At 39.6% G+C, this 17,023-nt stretch overlaps 1 protein-coding gene across 4 annotated transcripts in view; it reads right to left on the reverse strand.

Annotated features, from left to right (window-relative positions):
- Positions 1–10,010, reverse strand: part of ppfibp2a (PPFIA binding protein 2a) — a 52,627-nt gene extending 42,617 nt beyond the window's left edge. For 2 of the 4 annotated variants that reach the window (XM_035417908.1, XM_035417905.1), the window contains exon 1: positions 9,829–10,010. The gene's annotated coding sequence lies outside the window, so the exon portion shown is untranslated. The remainder of the gene's footprint in view (positions 1–9,828) is intronic. The other 2 variants (XM_035417909.1, XM_035417907.1) reach the window with 2 other exon arrangements.
- Between the last annotated feature and the right edge of the window lie 7,013 nt (positions 10,011–17,023).

The following is a 17,023-nucleotide window of genomic DNA, read 5'->3' on the forward strand; positions in this document are numbered from 1 at the left end:
AATGACTACCTACAGTACAGCCTACTACAAACTGCGTTATAAGACATTCGAAAACATATCCAAAATCTGCCATGCTTGTAGCAATAAGTACAGTCTCACCAATTGCATGTAATGTTGAAGACCAGTAGCTGTAGTAAAGATTCATATTTTACATCCCTTTCCATGGTTGTTAGAGCAATGCCAAGAAACAAAACACAGAAGGATTCCACACTATCATTTTGATAGTGTGAATTCCTGTTTATGTCACAGCACTACCTTGTAGCCCCGAGGCAGTGAAATCCTGCCATACAAATGCACTAGGCTATTTGTTAGATATGTTGACTGCCTCGAATAAGCGCACAGTTGAACAATTCTGAGAAATAAGAGATGTCACTGATTACTTTATCCTCTGCCTTGTAGAATTTAATCAACTTTCCAGCTGATCTCTGACTGGTTGAAAGTGACTAATAAAATTAGAGAATGTGGGGGTCATTTGTGCCTACGGTTCTGACAAGTTGTGCATAACCATTCTCTAAGAATCACAAGTCTTCAACTAGTCAGAACCGAGATGGGCATCTGCTGCTTATCATCAAATTACACAGCGGAGCAAAGGCTGCCATCTTTCCTGGTGGAATTTAACAGACAGGACAATCCAGGGTGTCTAATGACATGACTGTGTACAACCCTGGTATAAAAGGAAACATTAGTAGTCCTAATTATATAGCTAAAGTTTGATACCAGTGAGTGTAATGGCTTCATTTATGGCTATAGATAGCTCTTCTTTAAACAGTTAACAAAGGACACCACGAGAATGTAATCAAAGCTCTAATAATAGATAGCAAATTAAACCTCAGTTAAATATCACAATCAGCACACTCTGGTACAGGGTAGCAATGGGGTGCAGGATAAATCTATCATTCTCCAATGTCCAGTACCCTCTGTACCTATTTAGTTGTAAAGCTATGCTCTGACACATCTTTCATCTTTGACATCTGTCATACATTTGTCAAATAAGTAAGGCAGACAAATATATACAACGCATATATTGAATTTTAAATACAATAAATCTATTGAATAGGATGAATTTTGGTATGCTGAGCAGGTGACGTATAGTGATGTTGCATGGACAAGCAGTTTACTGCAAGTCTAAACGAGTCACTAGTTGTTGGCTCTCCTGTCAACGCCCATTGGACATCCACATTAAACAATGTATCTGTCGATCTTGACTAAGACAATAGCTGAACTTTAAAATGTTGTTAAATGCCACACGATACCTTCTGACTTACCCTGAATCACAATTAAGAATGAGGTGTACAAATGTGCGGGGAGGCGACATCCGGATGCAACATCTTAAAAACTTTAATTCTGGCTACTCTGTGTATGCAAAAAGCTTAAATAAAAGCTGTCTGCACTTTAACCCCAAATTCAATGTTTCATTTCAAAGCCAATGTGCTGTAGTACAGAGACAAAACAACAAAAATTGTGTCACTATCCAGATTACAGTATATACTGCACAGTATATACAGAAGAATATATACATGCACACAAAGATATTGTGATTTTCCAGTACAGCCTTTTCTGTTCTAAGTAATTTTCTAGTCATCACCTGAAAAGACACCACACCTACTTTCTGTGATTGATTTATCATTACACAGGGACATAAGTGTCTTGTCAAACCTGTTCGGCAAAAACATGTCCTTTCCCATGTATACTCCCTTCAACATCGTGCTTCAGAAGAACAACTTTAGTGCTCAAGTCATTCCATTCCCACCATATTCAGCAAAAAGCTCAAACTAAGCCAGAACAAAATGCAATACAATCAACGATGAAGCATACCAATGCCCCCCAGCACACCAATCAGCATGCAGACGAAAGTGCTTCCTGAAGCACACATTATTGACATAAAGTCTATCTTTCAGAATTGATTGCGGTGGTGCAGCACCATGGTAATAAAAGTGGATTAATGTCACACTTGAATCATACCGCATTTTTCTGAATTCTAGCACCTGATTTCTGTCAAACTGGTCACATGGTCTCAAAAGAAATGTCACTGGTCAGCTCCTCACAGATTTTCTTTCCATTCAAATAAATTCCTGTGCTCACCACTGGATTACGAGCTGTCCTCAGCTAAGTGCAGTAGAAACATGCGAGGGGACCTTCAGAAAGTCCATGCTCCAACAGTGGAGCTTTCCTGATGCACACAAGGTAGGTCTCCAGAACAGTCTGTGACAGAATAACTGAGGGTGTCATTCAACTCCAAGGGCCGTATCAAAGTTGAATGTGCTGAATTGTTTTCAAAGAACCACAAGAGGATCTAAATAGAGTTCCCAGCACATATTTTGCAGCGTGGTGCAAGCTCTGCGGTTTTAAGCCCCAACACTCCATAATCCTGCAATACCCTCTCAAGAAACTTATTTTCACAATAAGTGTTTCATGTTGCAAACTAATTTTAACTGGAAATTCACAAAGTATACAAACATGAATTTTATTTTTGTTTCTTGAGGTCATTCAAGGTATTGTTTTGTCTAAGAACCCAGCCTTTATGGCTTGTGAATTATATGTTGCAGTATTTATATATATACCACCCCCCTTCCCCTGACACACATGCACACACGTGCACACACACACACACACACACACACACACACCATGGCCTTAATTCTTAATCTCAAAAAAAAAAAAAACATTACTTTGCTTTTTGGACACATGACAAAATGAACTCCAGATTATTTCCATGTAGTGTTCCAGTCTGAACTGCATTAATATGTGCTATACATGGAACTTCTAAGTGAATATTGCTATGACCTGCGCATTCAGGAAGTTCAGATTAATAAGCAGCTTCCCTCCAGCTCATTGTAACAATGCCTGTGAGCACTTGCTTATTTAATTAAAATGCATTCTTCAAGTAACCGACATGGCATGTTTACACGTGGCATGTTTACAAATTTCACTCGCCGGATTAAAAAAAACCTGAGGGCAGGATGCCGCTATGCAATGGCTGCTTACAGTACTTCCCCTCCTGGTGGTGTACAGACAAAGGTCTATGGGGAAGGATAGTTTTATTTTTTCTAAAACCATTCACTTTTTTATGTCGGGAACTAACAAACAGGACTGCACCACAGGCCACACCAGCCTATTTTTTTCCTGTCTAGTATGCACTGTCATTCACTATGGGTAGGACCACTATTTATCTCCCCTTGTTTCTCACATGGTACTTCAGTCCTAGACATCACAAAAGCCTCTTTGTCAAGCCCCTTCTCAAATAATTATCCCAGTTGTATCACCTCAGTAACCTAAGATGATAAAGTTATTGCCACTAATTAAGCACAGATGATGATTGACAGCAATGTTTAAAAGCAACACTCGCATTTCAAATTCAAGTAGAGAAAACATGTAGAATCAGGTGTCTTAGAGCTGGGCTAAAACAAAAACCTGCACCCACACCAGTCCTTTTCAGATAAAACAGCAGCACCTTCTCCTGCTCAATAAAACACACTTTAGTGCGTTTCTCAGCACAGTGACAGATGCTTTTAATGAAACATGGTAGATGCAGTTATGATTTGAGCTGGGCATCCGCAGACTGCTACTGCCCTTAAAAACCTCACTGATACCATGTCTTTCTGACACAGAAAGAACCTTCCCTAGATTGCTTTGAACTCACAGATCACCCCAGTGTAGGCTACATGCTTTTTCAAGCACTTTCCTTATTCAGTTGCTTGTATGGTCACAGTTTATAAGAGCTCTGAGATGGTTTATGGTTTTTGCAGTCGTGTAATATCTTAACACCCCCTGAATGATAAATTGTTTTGAACAATTTTGCGTTATGGTATCTAGCTAAAAGTAACGTCACTTAGAGGTCCAACAGAAAACAGGCCAACTCAGGGTGGCTTTTCATCCCCTTGGCAAACTTGCCACTGAAGAAAAGTAATTCCAAGGTTGGCTCTAGTTTGTGAAAGCCCTGTTGGCTTGTCCTTTTGCTTTGCGGCATCAAGTCTTCTTAGCATCTGCCATTGCAGCAAACTAGCAACAAACACTTCATTGGAATCTGATCCAAAACCACAGGCACTGTAGCCAGGCTCACCCCTCCCAAAACAGGAAAGAGTGCCACTCTCAGAAATGTCCCTAACACATTTTTGAATTACAAATACAGGTAGAAGGTGCAAAAATTTGGCTAGAGTATGTAAAGACTCCAGATTGCCAGTGCATCATAGATATGCCTTAGCACAGTTATTTTATAATATTTTCAAATAAAAAATCCTGAATAGTATGCCTTAAAGGAATGCTAAAGTTTTGCTGTTAAAAGGTAATAAAATATTTGTAAACTTTTTAAAATGACTGGCCAGATACTAGCCTTACTATTATTTTCAACAATAAAACAAATGAATATGGCACTGTTCAAAATGACTTGATCATTTATTTTTATGTCCACAGCATAATACATTAAGGGAAAGCTGGTACTTCATTTTTAAATCTTAAATTTGTTCCTTTTGCTTTGCGGCATCAAGACTTCTTAGCATCTGCCATTGCAGCAAACTAGCAACAAACACTTCATTGGAATCTGATCCAAAACCACAGGCACTGTAGCCAGGCTCACCCCTCCCAAAACAGGAAAGAGTGCCACGCTCAGAAATGTCCCTAACACATTTTTGAATTACAAATACAGGTAGAAGGTGCACAAATTTGGCTAGAGTATGTAAAGACTCCAGATTGCCAGTGCATCATAGATATGCCTTAGCACAGTTATTTTATAATATTTTCAAATAAAAAATCCTGAATAGTATGCCTTAAAGGAATGCTAAAGTTTTGCTGTTAAAAGGTAATAAAATATTTGTAAACTTTTTAAAATGACTGGCCAGATACTTGCCTTACTATTATTTTCAAGAATAAAACAAATGAATATGCCACTGTTCAAAATGACTTGATCATTTATTTTTATGTCCACAGCATAATACATTAAGGGAAAGCTGGTACTTCATTTTTAAATCTTAAATTTGTTCATGACAACCAATTATTTGGCTTCCCACTGCCAGCTGTATACTGTATATGACTTGCTGAAGTGTTCCTGTAACCTTGAGCTTGCTATTCTCTGTCAGCCCTGGTTTACCGCTCAACTTTGTCATTGTTAGCAACACAACCTGTCAGCATCAACTGAGCTGAGTGTAATTACTCTGGAAAGGGGATGTTATCTGGCACTGTAACTGCTGCATCAGCAATCAAGCTGAATCAGTTTTGAAAATGTACAAGGCAAGCGGTGAGTTAGTGGTACCAAATACAACGATTGCTGCAGATGCCCCCGCATCACATGCCACAATGTTAATTTGAAGCCCTTGATCCTAATAGAAGTAGTCATTAAAATGCCTCACCCTCCTTACTTTTATGAAAATAAAAAGAATTGTTCTCAAAAAAAAACCTCATCCTGAACTGAAAATGGCAAACAGGGAACACAGCAACTGGTAGAGATGTCCAAGTTCTTGTGCTGGTAATGAAAACATCTAAATCACACAGTGCATTCTGGCCTTCTCCATAAGAGCCTTCCTTTTCTGTACGCCTCAAGGAAATGCTGTGTTAATTCAACATTCTCCCATATGGCAATGCACAATTTAAATTGTTCTAGAGAAAACTGAATGAGGGGGAATAAATGGAAATTAGCAAAATGTAGCTAAATTCCACACAGACATTAGGAAGTTTTTTTTTTCACACAGAGAGTAGTCACTGTGTGGAACAGCTTGCCAGGTCATGTAGTAGAGGCAGAAACTCTACTATTCAAGACTAGGCTTTATACAGTGCTATATACTATCTAGTTTGCAGGTAAATGGTGAGCATTAGGTACCCTTAGTGGTAGGAAAATGTCAAGCATTGTTGGGCTTAATGGCCTGTTCTTGTCGTTATGTTATGTTATAACCATTGGTCTTCTCTGACGGTGTGGTATACTACGTCTAACATTTGCTGGAATCCAATAGACATCCATTCCTATCAGTCCAAGTAGAAGAAGGCACATATTGTTGCCAATAATCCTAGCTGAGTGCTTTCTTGATATGGCCGGACTTCATAACGCTTTGCTATATGACTGCATGCTCTATACTATACATGTACAGAGTCTTTCATTTTTCATTTGTAAATTTAGTAAATGTGTAAACAAGTGAACCACTCATAATGTTACAGCGTAACATGGTACAGTATAGGAATGGTACACGACATAGGGGCGACATGGCTCAGGAGGTAAGACCGGTTGTCTGGCAATCGGAGGGTTGCCGGTTCAAACCCCACCCTGGGCATGTCGAAGTGTCCTTGAGCAAGACACCTAACCCCTAACCCCTAACTGCTCTGGCGAATGAGAGGCATCAATTGTAAAGCGCTTTGGATAAAAGCGCTATATAAATGCAGTCCATTTACCATTTACCATTTACACGTTTCCACCCCTACATAGAAAATAATCACTTATAGCACTAGAATTGAGGTATCCTCTCCAACAGAAGATTGTGCCAGGCTTCCCATGCTCTTTATTTAGGCTTCATGTGAACAGGTGGGTAGTTCAGTGCACAGTATCTACTCACACAAGCATGACATGCCGTGCATGTCACATACTAATTAAATGCTTACAGTACATCATATGCTTACATCATATCAGCAACTAAACCATTTAAATCAATGCAAACAGAAACTATATGCAGACTGAATATGCTCATGTGCATTGTACTATTCTACTCTGAAGAAACAACCAAGATCAGGCTTATTTGCAACCTCACCAAGATGTTCTGTGAAGATGAAAGGTTGCTACTATAAGTTGGACTCAAGTCACTACCAAAGAGAGAAAGCTGCATATTTTACAGTAGTTTAATTAGAATAAAACTAAGACACATAATGGGTGTCACACAAGGCTTCATCATGGAAAACCGGGTAGCTTCTCTATGCTGGTGACATATACTGTATTGTGTCAACAAGGGCTGCACGATATACGTTTTCTTTTTTTTTTTGGTCACATGAATTTCCACAATAAACACATTGTGAAGGGCTGCGATATCAGAATTACTAACATAATCTATGGCAGTCTCACTCCACAATCCAAGCTTTTTTCTCCGCAATGCAATCATCCATCCATTCATCCATTATCTATAACCGCTTATCCTGAGCAGGGTCGTGGGGCGTGCTGGAGCCTCTTTTCCTTGTTTACCATAGTAGGGATCTAATTGGATGATTATGTTCATCTGGGTTATCACCCCAGACCTGTTCATCTTGGGTGATGCTACCATATATCCCAAGGACAACATAGCTCTGGGAATCATTAATTTGCACAATTCCTTCTGCCATGACAAGGCAACGATCCAGGAAAGGCTCTTGCTCTATACAGGGCTGTTGCTCTTTTTACCCTAACTACACTATCTGACCAATATAATCTGGACTCCTCTTGGTCTGGGGCTGTTTTCCGTGATTTGGTCTAGGCTCCCTAGTTCCAGTGAAGGCAAATCTTAATGCTACAGCATACAATCACATTCTACACTATTCTGTGCTTCCCCAACAGTTTGGGGAAGACCCTTTCCTGTTTTAGCAAGACAGTGCCCCTTGGCACACAGCAGGTTCCATATAGAAATGGTTTTGTTGAGAGCAGTGTGGAAGAACTTGTCTGACCTGCACAGAGTCCTAACCTCAACCATATCCAACACCTTTGGGATCAATTGGAAAGCCAACTGGAAGCATAATTGCCCAATCATTGCCCAACTTCACTAATGCTCTTCTGGCTGAATGGAAGAAAATCCTTGCAGTAATGCTCCAACATCTAGTATAAAGCCTTCCCGTAAGAGTGGAGGTTGTTATACCAGCAAAGGGTGGACCAACTCCATGAAGCCGAGGTCCCTGCCCCTGTCCTCTCCCTGGTTGACCCCACAAAACCCTTCGTCCTGGACACCGATACAAACAACATAGACCTTGGAGCAGTCCGGTCACAGCTGACTGAACAGGGGATGATGGTAGTCACCTACTTCAGCCAGTCGCTGAGCAAGTAAGAATGCAATTACTGTGTGAAGAGGAAGGAGCTGCTGACCTGGGAGCACTTCCCTGGTGGAGGGACTCGGCATAAATGCAACTACGACACCCACTGCACCAGCTGTGTGTTCTAGCTAGCGAACAAGGTATAGATCCATAATCCCAGCTGGAAAAGGGCTGGTCACTTAAACTGGAGGGCCCCAGCACTGTGCTGCGGTGCATATCTGATGTATTGTTATGAGGTCCAGCTCCAGCTCTGACAGCAGGTTGTGGTACTCCGCAGTGCCTCACCCTCTACCAGAGGGCCCTTCTTGCCCATGATTCCAGGGAGCCATCACTGCTCTCAAGCCCCAGCCAGCAATCGCTGTTCTCAAGTGCTAGCCATCCCTCGCAGCTGATTTATTCCATCAATCAATGAGTCCAAGTGCATGGAACTTGCCCAACACAAACCAAAAGCTCAAAAATGCATGTCTTGTAAGCATATTCAGTCAAATTTTATTTGGCCCCTGGAGTAATGTGTTCTGCGATTGATAAGTTGTGTGAGCACATTTCAGTTTCTGTTTAGGATCCATCTATTTGCGTTTAAGGCGTACATTAGCAGTTCTTCAGTGTGTATTGCCCTTTAAGCCTAATCAGGATTCATTTAGTAGTTTTTCTCACTGACTAGTTTTTTTATTATTATTTTGGGTGAAGCCTATTTAATTCCGGAAAATGACCACTTTAAAATACTGAGCAACAACCTGAGTGAAAATTGAGAAAAATGAAATAAAGCATGACTGATTGATGGATTGATCTACTGGCAAGTCCAAGGCAAATGGTCAGTTAGTCAGAATAGGCAAATGCCAACCATTATCAGATCCACAATCTGCATCCTGCAAATTCTGAACATGTCCACTCCCTTCACAGTGAAGTGGTTTGTAGGTAGTAGCTGTGAACACTGAGAGCCATGATAGTTTCAACACACATCCTGTTCAAGCGGTTTTTCTTGTGGTGTTTGTAAACAGCACTCTTCAATTAGCCCCAAGTCTCTGGGATACCAACACACCACCTTCTATCACTCCAGCCACATGGCCAGTGAAGCAAACACCAAATATTTTTTCTTCTTACGTAACACTGACAGGAGACTATACCATACTATGCTACAATCTTCATATAATTTCATGTTATTGTAATCAACTGTGTTCATCTTGTATACAGAGCATGCATTTCTGGACATGGAGAGATGGTTACGCTTCAAGAAAATATTTATGTAGCCAGAGCTTAGAATTACAGGGTTCTGTCTGAAGATAATATAATTCGGGGCATACATACAGAACTTTCACGTCCCTTAAAAAGTCATTTCAGGGGTTTGAACAATCTTATAGCAAAAAGATTAAACCAAGATCGTTGAACAGTTCCTAACCCATTTTTTACAAAACGTCAAAAAGAACGCTATTCTGACCTCTCCATGTGTGGAACTGTTCCACAGGTAGAAATGCAATTAAACTGATGATGCACCTCTTCAAATCCACCTGTTCGCCATGCTAATCACTCATCGTCAAGCATACTATGAACAGCCCAAAAAGTAAACATGCTGTACTGTACATCGAACTTTCAAATACTAGAAAGATACCGGCATACGTAAACCGGCATATGTAAACAGACTGGATTTCTGTTTAAGAAAACAAGAAACATTTAATTTGTATGAGAAATGTTATCTAATCAAATACGCAAAAGACACCGTGGCGTGAGGTCGCAAAGGTATAGGCTAGAGTGAGACGTATGCGAAGTATCATTATCACCAAACCACAAACAACTAAAACTGTACACCAAATTAAAATGTATTTCAGATCATTTTACAAAAACTAATCAAACAAAATTTTCACTTACCTTATAATTAAAACTCACGTTTGCTGTCTTCCAGTTCTCCAATTGTAAAATACCAGAACAGACAAGCAACTTTAAATTAAAACCGTTTTATTTACTTCTACGTGTGCACTCTCTCGCGGAGACGGCGTTTGGACACTTCGCTGTATGAGAGTCATTGCACTGTACGCTATTGCACTGTACGCTATGTTACTGTCGCCATACTCAAATTCTTAAGTCTTCCAATCACCTGTCATGTGATTCCAGAGGCGTGTCGGGGTATACTCTGTGTACTATATTCGCTTCTTCCTCGATAGAACTATGCAGCTTTCACATCAAGGATCAGGGATTGGGTTGTCTGAATAAAAGGACAAATTCGAGAATTCCAACAATTTCACAAAAATGTTACACTGTCATTTTGTAAAAACAAATATATATAGTTGAACATCAAAAATTACTTTTTTTTTCAAATGATATTTGTCTCAGATATGAATTATAATGGATTACGTTGCCTGAAATATGTATCCGCAATGATAAATCCTAATACGGTGAGCTTTTATAAAAATTGTTTCGATAGAATTGCCTAAGCGTCGAATGACGTGCGTTGATGTGAACTGGCCAAATTAGCGGGCCAGCGCAAAAGCCACAGTGCCATCTGGCGAGTGTGCAAAATAAAAAATAAAGAAGTCTAATGCTGGTCTTTACGTGGTACGCTTGCTGCAGCTCACAGAATTGCGGTCATCACACACCAGCCCAGCTTCCCACCTGTTGTTTGGTTCTGCTTGCAGGTACTGGAGTTTTGGTATTTCTCCAGTTTAGTAGGGATCCGGGGATTTGTATTGTGATCCCTTCATAGGTAGTGCTCGCTGGTGCATGCACAGACGTAGCCTACCTAAAGCAGATCCATTCAGCGCCAAACCAAAAAAATAGTTAGGCTGCTTTGCATATTCCTTAATATATTTAATCTAAATACGTGAGTTGTCCTAACTGAAATGAACTTTCACCAACTTTTGTTATAGTCTTTCAAAATACCTAACTGTACAGCAAATATATGTTTGGCCGTGGTGCCCCCTCTTTGGGAATAAAGTTTTTCACTATGCATCAAAGTGGCGGTGTTCAGCCGTGTTTTTGGCTGGACCGGGGGGTGACAGCCCTACAAACGCGAATGTCTGTGACTGAGTGAGTGACTGAGTGAGTGAGTGATGAAGTTACACCATTGGTCTGGTGGATCACGTGTGTTAGGTCCAGCCATATACTAGGTTTCAACCTGGCCCTGTTGTTGTTGTTTTCATCATCCGGATGCCAGCTTTCATCTCAACCATAGGCCTACCATGTAGAGCTAGCTACATCTACTTAACCCCAGAGCACCCATGAAAGAAATCCGTTTCGGGAAGCTACCTAAATGCTGTTGTAAAACAACAATTTCAAACGTTTTAATTAGCTCCCATATATTTAGTAATGTTGATAGCTGTTTACTCATAGAAGTCACAGTTCTTAGTTGTCGGGAAAATGGTATCGGAGGGGCACACATACGGATCACATCTTCAAGATTTAAAAAGTGTCCAACACAGAAAACTCCCCACTTTGTTTCTCTTAGAATTCCAAGAATTTACGGTTTGAATGCCTTCCATATGAGGAATGCTGTTGTTTAGAAATCTAAACATTTATTTCAGAAAAATAATAATTTACTTTCATAATTGCAGTAGCATTGTGTGCTGTTGATAACATTATTTATTGACTGTTGACATTTCTTGTTGATTATATGAATATCTTTAGGTTTTTGTTATGTTCATTTGTTGTAGATGTAAACCGGCAGTTCCGATTATTCCGCTATTTGAGTAGCGCACACAGCCCTGACTGGTTTGCCTCCTGGTGGCCTGGGCAAGGTAAACAGAGCACAACAAAACAAGCAAGTCTCATCAAAAGCCTGGCCTAGTATTCTTCCAAAACACATGCTACATCCAAACCCCGTGGCAAACATATACAGTATGTGCCAGAAACAAATTGATTTCGAATGGTAAGACATTCCTATCTTAATCTCTTCCAGTACTAGTTAGTACTGCATAGCTATCAGCTCCTGTCCAGATGTTGTGACCAGATCTCTGGCTCCATTGATTAGTACAAGGTAACTGAGTACCTTCTATTGAATTTCACCTTAGTCTCATTTTCAGTCGAATCAGTTTTGTTCGAATCAAGCCTATGTTTTGTTTTTAAATGTATTACATCTCTCTCTCTCTTTCTCTCTCTCTCTCTCTCTCTCTCTCTTTCACACACATGTAAGTACATGAATGTCCTATATAAGAAAAATAAAATAATCATTCTAATTAACTTAACTGGTGCTATAGGGTTAGCATGTGGGTTAGGCACAGTCCAGTAGGCAGGTAGACATTGTGACAAGTTCGGTGAGAAGCAAACAGACATTGCATTTGTGCATGGGCAGGTACAATATCAACAGGTATATAAGCAGGAAGACTGGCATAGCATGGTGTCATTAGAGATGCAAAGTGGGCAGACAGACATTCAGGAAAAGATAACGACAGGAAGGGAGTGAGCAATGTTAAAATTTGATGCTTTACAAATGTATAAATTGATATTTAAAAATGGTTATTTTTTAAATAACTTTTGCTATTGTAATATCCTGATGCCTTATGTTGTCATTGTCTGAAACTGTATGTGCTGCTTTTCTTGGCCATGCCTCTTTTGCAAAAAAGATTGTAAATCTCATTGAGACTAAAAAAGTCAAAATAAATAAAAAAATGGCACTGGCAGAAAGGTAGATTGGCTTAGGAATCTAGGCATAGAACAGACATATAGACAGCCTTCACAGTGACACACTGCTAGCAGGTAAGTAGGCAGGCAGGAGAGCATGGCACAGGTACTTCAGGATGGAATACAGACAGAAATTTAATGCCACAGCAGGTAAGAATGAAGTTGGTAGATGTGCAACTAGAGTGCCATTACAGATAAGCATGCCATTACCAGATAGACAGGTGTGGTACTGGCAGACAAACTTGTCATTGATAGATAGGCATGCAGGCGTGATGCTGGCAGAGAAAGTAGTGTCAAGCAATACATTTATTTCCTGTTAGTTACATGTCCAGCAGATGGAGCCATATGACATAACAGAATTTATGGACGAACGACAATGTTCCCTTGTACCATCTGTGTATAGTCTAGTCATTCAGAACATCCAAGTCACAGGCTGTCTTTTTATTCAAACTGAAACTGCATCTAGGTTTCCTAGGACTACCTAAGGTCTGCTGAGCCATTTTTGACTTCAGGTGCACTTAATTTATGCTATTGCACTTTTACAACAGGGTAGTATTAATCAATCACATTTATTATGGCACTTATGCCTGACAAATGATTTTGCAATATTATTCAACAGCCATCTTGTATGACGGTGTTATAGTCATTTTAGTATCTACACTGGTTTATTTATTTATTTATTTATTTATTTATTGTATGCACTATTCCGTAAGTTGATCTGGTATGTGTCTGCTAAATGTATAAACCCAAATGTAAGTGCATTTAGAATATTGTTTTAGCACTTTACTACTGAATTATACTCTTAACATTAGCCTGCATTTTGAACTCAATTCAGCAGTGTTTTTGCAAAGTGTTAAGTAATAGGTTCAGAATCTTTGCCATTCTGAGAATTTGTGAAATTTCCTCCTGCAGTTTAAATTTGAAAAATATAAGTAGATTGTGAGTATATCTATTTAAGATGGCATTTGAACAAGCTTTGTGGGTAAGTTTAAGTAAAATTACATTTAGACAGTGAATTACCAATTATGTATTGTGCAATGCAATTGAAAGCTCATGTGGTTTAACTTGGCTTGTAATTGCCATAAAGGATTTATGCAGTAACTGGGGTGCATAACACATCAATTTATGGCCTGAAAACACACATTTTATTCCTTTATTTTAATGTTTTTATTGTTGTTCTTTGACACAATTTGCCAGCACTTGCAGCAGTTGCATTAAGGCATTTTTTTTAAATTAAGGAAAATACACTTCTGTTGGTTCTGTGGGGTGACTGCACTGGCTGAGATATTCTTGAGTGCTTGATTTATTTATATCCTATTCCAAATTCTTCTCTATCTCTGTTCTCCATGGTCTTGTAGTGCTGCCTGTAAACTTCAGTTGTATGTGTATGTCTTCATATGCTCAGGCTGTCTTAGAAGACCTGCTGTATTCAGTAGCACAAGGAATATTGTAGAATGAGATGAAATGTGGCTTTGGCATGTTTCAACATAATGTTTTCACAGTTCACAAAGTAAGAAATGTGAGCAGTAGGTACCTCTAAGCTGGAGTGCATCATCCTGCAAGGAATTCAATGGTGTTTTGTATGTGCAATTGAACAGCATTCCATTTTAAAAGTGTATTTTGTTTTGTTTTGGTTTTTTTTTCTGCCAATGAAAACCCAAAAAAAGGTGGTTGTTTGCAAAAACTAATGATTCATTCTGCAGTTGCATTGAACATTTCCTTCTTTTTGATGATGAGTCATAGTCAAAAAACATTTAATATCTGCCCCAAATTATTATAGAAACACTTGAAATGCTTTTGGCCTACCTTTCTTTATTTCTGTTTTGTAGCGCCAATGTAACGCTACAAGTATGTATGTATGTAAGTATGTATGTTTCATTGTATGTATGTATATATGTATGTATGTACCACTTATTGTAAAGCGTCTTTGAGTTCATGAAAAGCGCTATATAAAATACATTTATTATTATTATTACAAGTGCAGCACCTCCACTAAGAGGCAGCATAGAGCTAAGATTCAATTTAATTCAGTTCTATCCAGCGGGGACCTTGAACAAATTGTATTAAAAATAAATGGCATTGACCTGTTATCATATTGTTTGAGAATATTACATAACCATAGGTTTGAAAGCATTGGGGCTGATCAAAGCTGGTGGGGTTATAGATTTGAAACTTGAATCCCAAGCAGCATCCATATCTGCAAAGTAAGTTGATTGTGTACTGTATTTATTAATACTAGCCATTTACATCAATAATGTGAAATATTAGTATTAAAAACCCGCATTCCTAGTATGAAACATTAAAAAGAACAAGTGATACCTTTTTATTCGGAGGAATACAATCAATATATCTTATATTCAGACTTCTACTCTTCTACTACTCTGCATTCCATTTCATGTTTCACTTTCAGATTAATTAAGTTTTCCTCTCATACAGAGTTCTTGAGCTTTCTGATAACGGCCTAAAAGGTCATTTTTAGTTAATCCGCCCAGCTGAGTCCTCTGTCTCATGGGTAATAGAGATAGATAGACGTTGGCCTTTCCTGGAAAAAAAAAATGTAAATGCCAGGGTTTTCAGGCTGAGGCTGATTTTGAAAAGAGTCAGATGCCTGCCATTTCTTCAGATGTGCTCACAGTGGAAAGTGCTAGAAAAGGTGTATAGTGCTTGCGGTCGTAAGCAGGATTCAGCCATGCTGAAACCCTGAAACAAGATTCATTATTCAAACATTATTCGTCGGAGGGTTTATTTTTTATTTTGCAATGAATGTGTGATGGCCTGATATCTTGTCAATTGAAGCCCACTTGGTATGTAGGTTCCAGCAGTAGCATCCCTTTGCCTCTTGTTGAAAGGCAATATTGAAAATTCATTCCTATTTTCATGGTACAGGAATACAGAATTAGAACTGTAAAATGGGACACCTGGCCTTTTAGGCACTGTGTCCAACACATAACACTGTATCTGTATAGGCTTCATTTCAGTTAATTAGAAGCATTAGGAAGACATAGTAGACATCGACACTGGTTGTGACTGCAATTTCAGCATCTGCCTTGAACTTTGCATGGTATGATGTGAAGTAGCGATAAAGTGAATTCAAAAAGGAAGCCGTGCTGTACAGGGTGGGGAAGTTTAATTGATCCAATGATGATCGCTGCAATAAGAAAAGATAATCCTTTATTAGTCCCACAGTGGGGAAATTTGCAGTGTTACAGCAGCAAAGGGGATAGCACAATAGCAAGAAGAGTAAAAATATAATAGATACGATATATACAAACAATATACAAAAAATATACAAACAATGCACAGTTTAGTGTACTTTATACTTATAATAATGTAACTGCTTCATTCAGGGAAGCCTGGAGTGTAGAAAAACCATCCAACCTTTGAGGCCTTGACCTAGAGCTCTCCACAAATGAGAATCTGCAGTCGATAGCCTTCTGTGCTGCCTACAAAGCTTAAACCACATTCTCATTTCCTTCTCATTGCCATGCCACCGTGGAGCTTAAACGCGGTAATATGAAGACGTGCTGTTCTCTGTGCGCGTCGTAATGCAGGGGATGCGTGCTCGCGGGGGCACAGGGGACCACATAACGACGGCTTCCATTTAATGCTTTATGAGGGAGGTAAAAGCAAAGCAGGCTGATTGTTCCTCACTCCTGACTTACCCCGATCATTTCTCCGTTTCGCTGCACATCAGCACAATGGGGAGCGGGGCCGTGAGAGCCGGGGCTGCTGTGATTTCCCCAGTATCGGCCGGCCCCTTCCCCACCACGGGTTAGCCGGCGTGCCGATTCCGTATTTGATATTCATTCCTTTTGATATCGGTGACCTTCTCCCCGGTGCTCATTTTCTCTGCTGCGCAGCTTTCTGTGTGGTTGTGAAGTAAGCAGGCAAAGCCAGTCAGGAAATTGTAGCTTGGTTGTATTCTGTTGCTACTTAAAATCATGGAAATCATCATTCTTGAGTTGGGTGTGCGTGTGCAATGTCTATAGTGGTGGTGTGGTATTTGTGAGATTCAGCAAGTTCTCATTGTTTTGCAAGACAATGGGTGGTGTTTTTTGCCTTCTGAAAGAAAATGATATGCCCCCATTGTGCAGGGAATGAGTTTGCCATCCATTTCGAAGGCGGTTGTGATCCCTGTCTCCATGCAGTTTAACCTGTTTAAATCACATGTGGTCCACAGCTGAATGGCTGAAGAGGATTTGTTTATTGGACCAGAACCGTCTGGTCATCTTTCAATATCTATGTTTTGTCACCTTTTGTTGGGTATCTTTGAAGATTGAAGCTCCCAGTTCAAAGTCAGTCAAGCTGAGAAATGTGTTTGTAATGTAGGCATTGAGAACCAGTGACACGCAACCCCTGCAGGCGGTTAAAGCCGTTAAAGTACATTTTTCTATAAATGAGGAAATTATATGTGAGGTCTTGGTCCTGGATATAAAGTAGACATAGAGTA

The sequence above is a fragment of the Anguilla anguilla genome, chromosome 5, assembly GCF_013347855.1.
Source record: "Anguilla anguilla isolate fAngAng1 chromosome 5, fAngAng1.pri, whole genome shotgun sequence".
NCBI lineage: Eukaryota > Metazoa > Chordata > Actinopteri > Anguilliformes > Anguillidae > Anguilla > Anguilla anguilla.